This window comes from Anser cygnoides, chromosome 22 (genome assembly GCF_040182565.1).
Source record: "Anser cygnoides isolate HZ-2024a breed goose chromosome 22, Taihu_goose_T2T_genome, whole genome shotgun sequence".
In the NCBI taxonomy this organism is placed as follows: Eukaryota; Metazoa; Chordata; class Aves; order Anseriformes; family Anatidae; genus Anser; species Anser cygnoides.
This window is the reverse complement of record NC_089894.1, coordinates 321,632-335,710: the sequence shown is the minus strand read 5'-3', so window position 1 is coordinate 335,710 and position 14,079 is coordinate 321,632.

Sequence of the window (14,079 nt, the reverse complement as noted above, 5' to 3'; positions counted from 1 at the left end):
ATCCCCAGTGGTGCCAGTGCACTCTCTGGACTCACGGCACTGCATCCCCAGTGGTGCCAGTGCACTCTCTGGACTCACTGCAGTGCATCCCCAGTGGTGCCACTGCACTCTCTGGACTCACCGGGGTGCATCCCCAGTGGTGCCAGTGCACTCTCTGGACTCACTGCACCGCATCCCCAGTGGTGCCAGTGCACTCTCTGGACTCACTGCAACGCATCCCCAGTGGTGCCAGTTCACTCTCTGGACTCACTGCAGTACATCCCCAGTGGTGCCAGTGCACTCTCTAGACTCACCGGGGTGCATCCCCAGTGGTGCCAGTGCACTCTCTGGACTCACTGCACTGCATCCCCAGTGGTGCCAGTGCACTCTCTGGACTCACTGCACTGCATCCCCAGTGGTTGCAGTGCACTCTCTGGACTCACCGGGGTGCATCCCCGGTGGTGCCAGTGCACTCTCTCGAGTCACCGGGGTTCTCCACTGAAAACTGCTTTCTTTACTTTGCTCTACGTTTCCTGGCACTGCTGGGACTTTCCTTGTACCAGTTTGCACTGCTTTGCTTTGCCTTGCTCTGCGTTGCCTTTCCGGGCCGTGCTTTTTTCGGCCACGCTTTCCTTTTTCGTGCTTCGCTTCGCTTTGTATTCCTGGCACCTCTAGGTTTTACTTTCTCTGCTTTGCTTTGCCTTGCCTCAAACTGCTTTCTTTACTTTGCTCTACATTTCCTGGCACTGCTGGGACTTTCCTTGTACCAGTTTGCACTGCTTTGCTTTGCCTTGCTCTGCGTTGCCTTCCCGGGCCATGCTTTTTCCGGCCACGCTTTCCTTTGTTTTGCTTCGCTTTGTATTCCTGCCATGGCTTTGCTTTACCTTCTCTGCTCTTCTTTGCTTTTCCTACGCCTGCTGTGCTTTGCCTTGCCTTTTCAAACTGCTTTCTTTCTTTTGCTCTACATTTCCTGGCACTGCTTTACTTTTCCTTGTGCTACTTTCCTTTGCTTTGCTCTGCCTTGCACTGCTTTGCCTTTCCTGGACACGCTTTTCTTTGCTTTTCCTGGCCCTGCTTTGCTTGGTCTTTTTTTAGCATTTTTTTGTTTTGTTTGTTTGTTTGTTTGTTTGTTTTATTTCAATATAGATACATTTTCATTGCATTGCTTTGTTTTATTTTTGGACCTTTTTGCTTTGGTTTTCCTGGCTGCGCTTTGCTTTTCCCGGCCATGCTTTTTCAGGCCATGCTTTCCTTTGTTTTCCTTTGCTTCGTATTCCTGCCACGGCTTTGCTTTACCTTCTCTGCTCTGCTTTGCTTTTCCTACCCCTGCTGTGCTTTGTCTCACCTCAAACTGCTTTCGTTACTTTGCTCTACGTTTCCTGGCACTGCTGGGACTTTCCTTGTACGAGTTTGCACTGCTTCGCTTTGCCTTGCTCTGCGTTGCCTTTCCGGGCCATGCTTTTTCAGGCCATGCTTTCCTTTGTTTTTCTTTGCTTTGTATTCCTGGCACTGCTTTGCTTTTCCTTCTCTACGTTGCTTTCTTTTCCTACCCCTGCTGTGCTTTGCCTTGCCTCCTCAAACTGCTTTCTTTCTTTTGCTCTACATTTCCTGGCACTGCTTTGCTTTTCCTTGTGCTACTTTCCTTTGCTTTGCTCTGCCTTGCACTGCTTTGCCTTTCCTGGACACGCTTTACTTTGCTTTTCCTGGCCCTGCTTTGCTTGTTGGTTTTTTTTGCCTTTTATTTTATTTTATTTTATTTTTTTTACTTTAGATACATATTCATTGCATTGCTTTGTTTTATTTTTGGACCTTTTGGCTTTGGTTTTCCTGGCCGCGCTTTGCTTTTCCTGGCCATGCTTTTTCAGGCCATGCTTTCCTTTGTCTTGCTCTGCTTTTATTCCTGGCACCTCTTGGTTTTACTTTCTTTGCTCTGCTTTGCTTTTCCTACCCCTGCTGTGCTTTGCCTTGCCTCCAACTGCTTTCTTTCATTTCCTCTACGTTTCCTGGCACTGCTGGGACTTTCCTTGTGCAAGTTTGTACTGCTTTGCTTTGCCTTGCTTGGCTTTCCTCTTCATTGCTCTGCTGTCCTGTGTTGCGCTAGGCTTCCTTCGCAGACTGTCCCGCCGATTTTGCCAATGAGGCTATCGGTATATTTCGGAACGCATAAACCCTCAGACACACAGCTGGGCCTCCCCGCAGCCCGGACACTGTCCCCTCGCAACTCGAGGGTGGGGGCAGCAGGCCCAGCCACCTGACATGGTCAGTTCTGTGGCCCCAGCCGTGTGGCCTGCCGCTAGGCGGGCCCCACTCCTCCCCGTCTGGGGACGGTGTTGGGTGAGGTTTTGAACGACGATCAGTAACTACATGATTCCCACAACTACATTGGATGGAAGGCAACAATCAATCAATCAATCAATAAATAAATAAAGATAAAACCAGGTAAAGCAAGACATGGTTCTTGCCCGCTGTCACGGCGGACTATGAGGTGTCAGGGAGGCCGGGGAGCGGGCGAGCAGGGTACAGCCACCGTCCGAGTCTGGCCGCCAGCTCTACCCAGCATGAGGGCCTTGCGGTCTTTGCCCCGCAGACACTGGGAACCGGCAGGAGGGCTGGCCGCCAGCTCCTTACATTTGCTTCGCTTCTCTTTGTTTTTCCTTGCTCTGCTTTGCTTTGCTCTGCTCTGCTCTTCCGGGCACACTTTTGGTTTTCCTTCTCTACTTTCCTCTGCTGTTCCTGCCCCTGCTGTGCTTTGCCTCAGATTGCTTTGCTTTGCTTTGTTTGCTTTGTCTTTCCTGGCAATGCTTTGCTTTTCCTCGTGCTACTTCGCTTTGCTTTGCTTTGCCTTGCTCTGCTTTGCCTCCACTGGCCATGTTTTCTTTTGCTTTTTCAGGCCACGCTTTCCTTTGTCTTGCTTTGCTTTGTATTCCTGCAACGGCTTTGCTTTACCTTCTCTGCTCTGCTTTGCTTTTCCTACCCCTGCTGTGCTTTGCCTTGCTTCCTCAAACTGCTTTCTTCCTTTTGCTCTACATTTCCTGGCACTGCTTTGCTTTTCCTTGTGCTACTTCACTTTGCTTTGCTCTGCCTTGCACTGCTTTGCCTTTCCTGGACACGATTTACTTTGCTTTTCCTGGCCCTGCTTTGCTTGGGGTTTTTTTGCCTTTTTTTTTTCTTTTTTTTTTTTTTTTTTTTACTTTAGGTATATATTCATTGCATTGCTTTGTATTATTTTTGGACCTTTTTACTTTGGTTTTCCTGGCCGCGCTTTGCTTTTCCTGACCCTGCTTTTTCAGGCCATGCTTTCCTTTGTCTTGCTTCGCTTCGTATTCCTGGCACCTCTTGGTTTTACTTTCTCTGCTTTGCTTTGTTTTCCTACCCCTGCTGTGCTTTGCCTTGCCTCAAACTGCTTTCGTAACTTTGCTCTACGTTTCCTGGCACTGCTGGGACTTTCCTTGTACGAGTTTGCACTGCTTTGCTTTGCCTTGCTCTGCGTTGCCTTTCCGTGCCATGCTTTTTCCGGCCACGCTTTCCTTTGTCTTGCTTCGCTTCGTATTCCTGGCACCTCTTGGTTTTACTTTCTCTGCTCTGCTTTGCTTTTCCTACCCCTGCTGTGCTTTGCCTCGCCTCAAACTGCTTTCTTTACTTTGCTCTACGTTTCCTGGCACTGCTGGGACTTTCCTTGTACAAGTTTGCACTGCTTCGCTTTGCCTTGCTCTGCATTGCCTTTCCTGGCCATGCTTTTTCAGGCCATGCTTTCCCTTGCCTTGCTTTGCTTTGTTTCCCTGCCACGGCTTTGCTTTACCCTCTCTGCTCTGCTTTGCTTTTCCTACTCCTGCTGTGCTTTGCCTCGCCTCAAACTGCTTTCTTTACTTTGCTCTACGTTTCCTGGCACTGCTGGGACTTTCCTTGTACAAGTTTGCACTGCTTTGCTTTGCCTTGTTCAGCTTTCCTCTTCATTGCTCTGCTCTCCTGTGCTGCGCTAGGCTTCCTTTGCAGACGGTCCCGACGATTTTGCCGATGAGGCGATCGGTATATTTCGGAACGCATAAACCCTCAGACACACAGCTGGGCCTCCCCACAGCCCGGACACTGTCCCCTCGCAACTCGAGGTTTGGGGCAGCAGGCCTGGCCACCCGACATGGTCAGTTCTGTGGCCCCAGCCGTGTGGCCTGCCGCTAGGCGGTCCCCACTGCTACCCATCTGGGGACGGCGTTGGGTGAGGTTTTCAACGACAGTAAGTAACTACATGATTCCCACAACTACATTGGATGGAAGGCAAGAATAAATAAATAAATAAATAAATAAATAAAGATAAAACCAGGTAAAGCAAGACATGGTTCTTGCCCGCTGTCACGGCGGACTATGAGGTGTCAGGGAGGCCGGGGAGCGGGCGAGCAGGGTACAGCCACCGTCCGAGTCTGGCCGCCAGCTCTACCCGGCATGAGGGCCCTGCGGTCTTTGCCCCGCAGACACTGGGAACCGGCAAGAGGGCTGGCCGCCAGCTCCTTACATTTGCTTCGCTTCTCTTTGTTTTTCCTTGCTCTGCTTTGCTTTGCTCTGCTCTGCTCTTCCGGGCACACTTTTGCTTTTCCTTCTCTGCTTTCCTCTGCTGTTCCTGACCCTGCTCTGCTTTGCTTTGCTTTGCCTCAGGTTGCTTTGCTTTGCTTTGTTTGCTCTGTCTTTCCTGGCAATGCTTTGCTTTTCCTCGTGCTACTTCACTTTGCTTTGCTTTGTTTTGCCTTGCTCTGCTTTGCCTCCACTGGCCATGTTTTCTTTTGTTTTTCAGGCCACGCTTTCCTTTGTTTTGCTTTGCTTTGTATTCCTGCCACGGCTTTGCTTTACCTTCTCTGCTCTGCTTTGCTTTTCCTATCCCTGCTGTGCTTTGCCTCGCCTCAAACTGCTTTCTTTACTTTGCTCTACGTTTCCTGGCACTGCTGAGACTTTCCTTGTACCAGTTTGCACTGCTTTGCTTTGCCTTGCTCTGCGTTGCCTTTCCGGGCCATGCTTTTTCAGGCCACGCTTTCCTTTGTTTTGCTTCGCTTTGTATTCCTGCCACGGCTTTGCTTTACCTTCTCTGCTCTGCTTTGCTTTTCCTACGCCTGCTGTGCTTTGCCTTGCCTCCTCTAACTGCTTTCTTTCTTTTGCTCTGCATTTCCTGGTACTGCTTTGCTTTTCCTTGTGCTACTTTCCTTTGCTTTGCTCTGCCTTGCACTGCTTTGCCTTTCCTGGACACGCTTTACTTTGCTTTTCCTGGCCCTGCTTTGCTTGGTCTTTTTTTTGCATTTTTTTTTTTTGTTTGTTTGTTTTTTTAATATAGTTACACATTCATTGCATTGCTTTGTTTTATTTTTGGACCTCTTTGCTTTGGTTTTCCTGGCCGCGCTTTGCTTTGCCTGGCCCTGCTTGTCATTTCTTTTCCTTATGCCGCATTCTTTTCCCTAGCAGGGCTTTCCTTTGCCTTGCTCGGCTTTGCCTCCACTGGCCATGTTTTCTTTTGCTTTTCAGGCCACGCTTTCCTTTGTTTTGCTTTGCTTTGTATTCCTGCCACGGCTTTGCTTTACCTTCTCTGCTCCGCTTTGCTTTTCCTACCCCTGCTCTGCTTTGCCTTGCCTCCAACTGCTTTCTTTACTTTGCTCTACGTTTCCTGGCACTGCTGGGACTTTCATTGTACCAGTTTGCACTGCTTTGCTTTGCCTTGCTCTGCATTGCCTTTCCTGGCCATGCTTTTTCCGGCCACGCTTTCCTTTGTCTTGCTTCGCTTCGTATTCCTGGCACCTCTTGGTTTTACCTTCTCTGCTCTGCTCTGCTTGTCCTACCGCTGATGTGCTTTGCCTCGCCTCAAACTGCTTTCTTTACTTTGCTCTACGTTTCCTGGCACTGCTGGGACTTTCCTTGTACCAGTTTGCACTGCTTTGCTTTGCCTTGCTCTGCGTTGCCTTTCCTGGCCATGCTTTTTCAGGCCATGCTTTCCTTTGTCTTGCTTCGCTTTGTATTCCTGGCGCCTCTTGGTTTTACTTTCTCTGCTCTGCTTTTCCTACCCCTGCTGTGCTTTGCCTTGCCTCAAACTGCTTTCTTTACTTTGCTCTACGTTTCCTGGCCCTGCTGGGACTTTGCTTGTACAAGTTTGCACTGCTTTGCTTTGCCTTGCACTGCTTTGCCTCCACTGGCCATGTTTTCTTTTGCTTTTTCAGGCCACGCTTTCCTTTGTCTTGCTTCGCTTCGCTTTGTATTCCTGGCACCTCTAGGCTTTACTTTCTCTGCACTGCTTTGCCTTGCCTCCAACTGCTTTCTTTACTTTGCTCTACGTTTCCTGGCACTGCTGGGACTTTCCTTGTACCAGTTTGCACTGCTTTGCTTTGCCTTGCTCTGCTTTCCTCTTCATTTCTCTGCTCTCCTGTGCTGCGCTAGGCTTCCTTTGCAGACCGTCCCAACGATTTTGCCGATGAGGCTATCGGTATATTTCGGAACGCATAAACCCTCAGACACACAGCTGGGCCTCCCCGCAGCCCGGACACTGTCCCCTCGCAACTCGAGGGTGGGGGCAGCAGGCCCGGCCACCCGACATGGTCAGTTCTGTGGCCCCAGCCGTGTGGCCTGCCGCTAGGCGGGCCCCACTGCTATTCGTCTGGGGACGGCGTTGGGTGAGGTTTTCAACGACGGTAAGTAACTACATGATTCCCACAACTACATTGGATGGAAGCCAACAATAAATAAATAAATAAATAAATAAATAAAGATAAAACCAGGTAAAGCAAGACATGGTTCTTGCCCGCTGTCACGGCGGACTATGAGGTGTCAGGGAGGCCGGGGAGCGGGCGAGCAGGGTACAGCCACCGTCCGAGTCTAGCCGCCAGCTCTACCCGGCATGAGGGCCTTGCGGTCTTTGCCCTGCAGACACTGGGAACCGGCAGGAGGGCTGGCCGCCAGCTCCTTACATTTGCTTCGCTTCTCTTTGTTTTTCCTTGCTCTGCTTTGCTTTGCTCTGCTCTGCTCTTCCGGGCACACTTTTGGTTTTCCTTCTCTACTTTCCTCTGCTGTTCCTGCCCCTGCTGTGCTTTGCCTCAGATTGCTTTGCTTTGCTTTGTTTGCTTTGTCTTTCCTGGCAATGCTTTGCTTTTCCTCGTGCTACTTCACTTTGCTTTGCTTTGCTTTGTCTTGCTCTGCTTTGCCTCCACTGGCCATGTTTTCTTTTGTTTTTCAGGCCACGCTTTCCTTTGTTTTGCTTTGCTTTGTATTCCTGCCACGGCTTTGCTTTACCTTCTCTGCTCTGCTTTGCTTTTCCTACCCCTGCTGTGCTTTGCCTCGCCTCAAACTGCTTTCTTTATTTTGCTCTACGTTTCCTGGCACTGCTGAGACTTTCCTTGTACCAGTTTGCACTGCTTTGCTTTGCCTTGCTCTGCGTTGCCTTTCCGGGCCATGCTTTTTCAGGCCACGCTTTCCTTTGTTTTGCTTCGCTTTGTATTCCTGCCACGGCTTTGCTTTACCTTCTCTGCTCTGCTTTGCTTTTCCTACGCCTGCTGTGCTTTGCCTTGCCTCCTCTAACTGCTTTCTTTCTTTTGCTCTACATTTCCTGGTACTGCTTTGCTTTTCCTTGTGCTACTTTCCTTTGCTTTGCTCTGCCTTGCACTGCTTTGCCTTTCCTGGACACGCTTTACTTTGCTTTTCCTGGCCCTGCTTTGCTTGGTCTTTTTTTTTGCATTTTTTTTGTTTGTTTGTTTGTTTTTTTAATATAGTTACACATTCATTGCATTGCTTTGTTTTATTTTTGGACCTCTTTGCTTTGGTTTTCCTGGCCGCGCTTTGCTTTGCCTGGCCCTGCTTGTCATTTCTTTTCCTTATGCCGCATTCTTTTCCCTAGCAGGGCTTTGCTTTGCCTTGCTCGGCTTTGCCTCCACTGGCCATGTTTTCTTTTGCTTTTCAGGCCACGCTTTCCTTTGTTTTGCTTTGCTTTGTATTCCTGCCACGGCTTTGCTTTACCTTCTCTGCTCCGCTTTGCTTTTCCTACCCCTGCTCTGCTTTGCCTTGCCTCCAACTGCTTTCTTTACTTTGCTCTACGTTTCCTGGCACTGCTGGGACTTTCCTTGTACCAGTTTGCACTGCTTTGCTTTGCCTTGCTCTGCGTTGCCTTTCCTGGCCATGCTTTTTCCGGCCACGCTTTCCTTTGTCCTGCTTCGCTTCGTATTCCTGGCACCTCTTGGTTTTACCTTCTCTGCTCTGCTCTGCTTGTCCTACCGCTGATGTGCTTTGCCTCGCCTCAAACTGCTTTCTTTACTTTGCTCTACGTTTCCTGGCACTGCTGGGACTTTCCTTGTACAAGTTTGCACTGCTTTGCTTTGCCTTGCTCTGCGTTGCCTTTCCTGGCCATGCTTTTTCGGGCCACGCTTTCCTTTGTCTTGCTTCGCTTCGTATTCCTGGCACCTCTTGGTTTTACTTTCCCTGCTCTGCTCTGCTTTTCCTACCCCTGCTCTGCTTTGCCTTGCCTCAAACTGCTTTCGTTACTTTGCTATACGTTTCCTGGCCCTGCTGGGACTTTCCTTGTACAAGTTTGCACTGCTTCGCTTTGCCTTGCACTGCATTGCCTCCACTGGCTATGTTTTCTTTTGCTTTTTCAGGCCACGCTTTCCTTTGTCTTGCTTCACTTCGCTTTGTATTCCTGGCACCTCTAGGTTTTACTTTCTCTGTTCTGCTTTGCCTTGCCTCAAACTGTTTTCTTTACGTTGCTCTACGTTTCCTGGCCCTGCTGGGACTTTCCTTGTACGAGTTTGCACTGCTTTGCTTTGCCTTGCTCTGCGTTGCCTTTCCTGGCCATGCTTTTTCAGGCCACGCTTTCCTTTGTCTTGCTTCGCTTTGTATTCCTGGTGCCTCTTGGTTTTACTTTCTCTGCTCTGCTTTTCCTACCCCTGCTGTGCTTTGCCTTGCCTCAAACTGCTTTCTTTACTTTGCTCTACGTTTCCTGGCACTGCTGGGACTTTGCTTGTACAAGTTTGCACTGCTTTGCTTTGCCTTGCACTGCTTTGCCTCCACTGGCCATGTTTTCGTTTGCTTTTTCAGGCCACGCTTTCCTTTGTCTTGCTTCGCTTCGCTTTGTATTCCTGGCACCTCTAGGCTTTACTTTCTCTGCTCTGCTTTGCCTTGCCTCCAACTGCTTTCTTTACTTTGCTCTACGTTTCCTGGCACTGCTGGGACTTTCCTTGTACCAGTTTGCACTGCTTTGCTTTGCCTTGCTCTGCTTTCCTCTTCATTTCTCTGCTCTCCTGTGCTGCGCTAGGCTTCCTTTGCAGACCGTCCCGACGATTTTGCCGATGAGGCTATCGGTATATTTCGGAACGCATAAACCCTCAGACACACAGCTGGGCCTCCCCGCAGCCCGGACACTGTCCCCTCGCAACTCGAGGGTGGGGGCAGCAGGCCCGGCCACCCGACATGGTCAGTTCTGTGGCCCCAGCCGTGTGGCCTGCCGCTAGGCGGGCCCCACTGCTATTCGTCTGGGGACGGCGTTGGGTGAGGTTTTCAACGACGGTAAGTAACTACATGATTCCCACAACTACATTGGATGGAAGCCAACAATAAATAAATAAATAAATAATAAATAAATAAATAAATAAAGATAAAACCAGGTAAAGCAAGACATGGTTCTTGCCCGCTGTCACGGCGGACTATGAGGTGTCAGGGAGGCCGGGGAGCGGGCGAGCAGGGTACAGCCACCGTCCGAGTCTGGCCGCCAGCTCTACCCGGCATGAGGGCCTTGCGGTCTTTGCCCCGCAGACACTGGGAACCGGCAAGAGGGCTGGCCGCCAGCTCCTTACATTTGCTTCGCTTCTCTTTGTTTTTCCTTGCTCTGCTTTGCTTTGCTCTGCTCTGCTCTTCCGGGCACACTTTTGGTTTTCCTTCTCTACTTTCCTCTGCTGTTCCTGCCCCTGCTGTGCTTTGCCTCAGATTGCTTTGCTTTGCTTTGTTTGCTTTGTCTTTCCTGGCAATGCTTTGCTTTTCCTCGTGCTACTTCACTTTGCTTTGCTTTGCTTTGTCTTGCTCTGCTTTGCCTCCACTGGCCATGTTTTCTTTTGTTTTTCAGGCCACGCTTTCCTTTGTTTTGCTTTGCTTTGTATTCCTGCCACGGCTTTGCTTTACCTTCTCTGCTCTGCTTTGCTTTTCCTACCCCTGCTGTGCTTTGCCTCGCCTCAAACTGCTTTCTTTACTTTGCTCTACGTTTCCTGGCACTGCTGAGACTTTCCTTGTACCAGTTTGCACTGCTTTGCTTTGCCTTGCTCTGCGTTGCCTTTCCGGGCCATGCTTTTTCAGGCCACGCTTTCCTTTGTTTTGCTTCGCTTTGTATTCCTGCCACGGCTTTGCTTTACCTTCTCTGCTCTGCTTTGCTTTTCCTACGCCTGCTGTGCTTTGCCTTGCCTCCTCTAACTGCTTTCTTTCTTTTGCTCTACATTTCCTGGTACTGCTTTGCTTTTCCTTGTGCTACTTTCCTTTGCTTTGCTCTGCCTTGCACTGCTTTGCCTTTCCTGGACACGCTTTACTTTGCTTTTCCTGGCCCTGCTTTGCTTGGTCTTTTTTTTGCATTTTTTTTGTTTGTTTGTTTGTTTTTTTAATATAGTTACACATTCATTGCATTGCTTTGTTTTATTTTTGGACCTCTTTGCTTTGGTTTTCCTGGCCGCGCTTTGCTTTGCCTGGCCCTGCTTGTCATTTCTTTTCCTTATGCCGCATTCTTTTCCCTAGCAGGGCTTTGCTTTGCCTTGCTCGGCTTTGCCTCCACTGGCCATGTTTTCTTTTGCTTTTCAGGCCACGCTTTCCTTTGTTTTGCTTTGCTTTGTATTCCTGCCACGGCTTTGCTTTACCTTCTCTGCTCCGCTTTGCTTTTCCTACCCCTGCTCTGCTTTGCCTTGCCTCCAACTGCTTTCTTTACTTTGCTCTACGTTTCCTGGCACTGCTGGGACTTTCCTTGTACAAGTTTGCACTGCTTTGCTTTGCCTTGCTCTGCGTTGCCTTTCCTGGCCATGCTTTTTCCGGTCACGCTTTCCTTTGTCTTGCTTCGCTTCGTATTCCTGGCACCTCTTGGTTTTACCTTCTCTGCTCTGCTCTGCTTGTCCTACCGCTGATGTGCTTTGCCTCGCCTCAAACTGCTTTCTTTACTTTGCTCTACGTTTCCTGGCCCTGCTGGGACTTTCCTTGGACAAGTTTGCACTGCTTTGCTTTGCCTTGCTCTGCGTTGCCTTTCCTTTCCATGCTTTTTCGGGCCACGCTTTCCTTTGTCTTGCTTCGCTTCGTATTCCTGGCACCTCTTGGTTTTACTTTCCCTGCTCTGCTCTGCTTTTCCTACCCCTGCTCTGCTTTGCCTTGCCTCAAACTGCTTTCGTTACTTTGCTCTACGTTTCCTGGCACTGCTGGGACTTTCCTTGTTCGAGTTTGCACTGCTTTGCTTTGCCTTGCTCTGCGTTGCCTTTCCTGGCCATGCTTTTTCAGGCCATGCTTTCCTTTGTTTTCCTTTGCTTCGTATTCTTGGCACCTCTTGGTTTTACCTTCTCTGCTCTGCTTTGCTTTTCCTACCCCTGCTGTGCTTTGCCTTGCCTCCTCAAACTGCTTTCGTTATTTTGCTCTACGTTTCCTGGCACTGCTGGGACTTTCCTTGTTCGAGTTTGCACTGCTTTGCTTTGCCTTGCTCTGCGTTGCCTTTCCTGGCCATGCTTTTTCAGGCCATGCTTTCCTTTGTTTTCCTTTGCTTCGTATTCTTGGCACCTCTTGGTTTTACCTTCTCTGCTCTGCTTTGCTTTTCCTACCCCTGCTGTGCTTTGCCTTGCCTCCTCAAACTGCTTTCGTTATTTTGCTCTACGTTTCCTGGCACTGCTGGGACTTTCCTTGTTCGAGTTTGCACTGCTTTGCTTTGCCTTGCTCTGCGTTGCCTTTCCTGGCCATGCTTTTTCAGGCCATGCTTTCCTTTGTTTTCCTTTGCTTCGTATTCTTGGCACCTCTTGGTTTTACCTTCTCTGCTCTGCTTTGCTTTTCCTACCCCTGCTGTGCTTTGCCTTGCCTCAAACTGCTTTCTTTACTTTGCTCTACGTTTCCTGGCACTGCTGGGACTTTCCTTGTACGAGTTTGCACTGCTTTGCTTTGCCTTGCACTGCTTTGCCTCCACTGGCCATGTTTTCTTTTGCTTTTTCAGGCCATGCTTTCCTTTGTCTTGCTTCGCTTCGCTTTGTATTCCTGGCACCTCTAGGTTTTACTTTCTCTGCTCTGCTTTGCCTTGCCTCCAACTGCTTTCGTTACTTTGCTCTACCTTTCCTGGCCCTGCTGGGACTTTCCTTGTACGAGTTTGCACTGCTTTGCTTTGCCTTGCTCTGCTTTGCCTTTCCTGGCCGTGCTTTTTCCGGCCACGCTTTCCTTTGTTTTGCTTTGCTTTTTATTCCAGGCACCTCTTGGTTTTACTTTCTCTGCTCTGCTCTGTTTTTCCTACCCCTGCTGTGCTTTGCCTTGCCTCCTCTAACTGCTTTCTTTCTTTTGCTCTACATTTCCTGGCCCTGCTTTGCTTTTCCTTGTGCTACTTTCCTTTGCTTTGCTCTGCCTTGCACCGCTTTGCCTTTCCTGGACACGCTTTTCTTTGCTTTTCCTGGCCCTGCTTTGCTTGGTCTTTTTTTTGCGTTTTTTTGTTTTGTTTGTTTGTTTGTTTGTTTGTTTTATTTTAATATAGATACATTTTCATTGCATTGCTTTGTTTTATTTTTGGACCTTTTTGCTTTGGTCTTCCTGGCCGCGCTTTGCTTTTCCTGGCCATGCTTTTTCAGGCCATGCTTTCCTTTGTCTTGCTTCGCTTCGCTTTGTATTCCTGGCACCTCTTGGTTTTACTTTCTCTGCTCTGCTTTGCCTCGCCTCAAACTGCTTTCGTTACTTTGCTCTACGTTTCCTGGCCCTGCTGGGACTTTCCTTGTACGAGTTTGCACTGCTTTGCTTTGCCTTGCTCTGCTTTGCCTTTCCTGGCCATGCTTTTTCAGGCCATGCTTTCCTTTGTTTTCCTTTGCTTCGTATTCCTGCCACGGCTTTGCTTTACCTTCTCTGCTCTGCTTTGCTTTTCCTACCCCTGCTGTGCTTTGTCTCACCTCAAACTGCTTTCTTTACTTTGCTCTACGTTTCCCGGCCCTGCTGGGACTTTCCTTGTACGAGTTTGCACTGCTTCGCTTTGCCTTGCTCTGCGTTGTCTTTCCTGGCCATGCTTTTTCAGGCCATGCTTTCCTTTGTTTTGCTTTGCTTTGTATTCCTGGCACTGCTTTGCTTTTCCTTCTCTACGTTGCTTTCTTTTCCTACCCCTGCTGTGCTTTGCCTTGCCTCCTCAAACTGCTTTCTTTCTTTTGCTCTACATTTCCTGGCACTGCTTTGCTTTTCCTTGTGCTACTTTCCTTTGCTTTGCTCTGCCTTGCACTGCTTTGCCTTTCCTGGACACGCTTTACTTTGCTTTTCCTGGCCCTGCTTTGCTTGTTGGTTTTTTTTGCCTTTTATTTTATTTTATTTTATTTTATTTTATTTTATTTTATTTTATTTACTTTAGATACATATTCATTGCATTGCTTTGTTTTATTTTTGGACCTTTTGGCTTTGGTTTTCCTCGCCGCGCTTTGCTTTTCCTGGCCATGCTTTTTCAGGCCACGCTTTCCTTTGTTTTCCTTTGCTTCGTATACTTGCCACGGCTTTGCTTTACCTTCTCTGCTCTGCTTTGCTTGTCCTACCCCTGCTGTGCTTTGTCTTGCCTCCTCAAACTGTTTACTTTACTTTGCTCTACGTTTCCTGGCACTGCTGGGACTTTCCTTGTACAAGTTTGCACTGCTTTGCTTTGCCTTGCACTGCTTTGCCTCCACTGGCCATGTTTTCTTTTGCTTTTTCAGGCCACGCTTTCCTTTGTCTTGCTTCGCTTTGTTTTCCTGCCACAGCTTTGCTTTACCTTCTCTGCTGTGCTTTGCTTTTCCTACTCCTGCTGTGCTTTGCCTCGCCTCAAACTGCTTTCTTTACTCTGCTCTACGTTTCCTGGCACTGCTGGGACTTTCCTTGTACCAGTTTGCACTGCTTTGCTTTGCCTTGCTCTGCTTTCCTCTTCATTTCTCTGCTCTC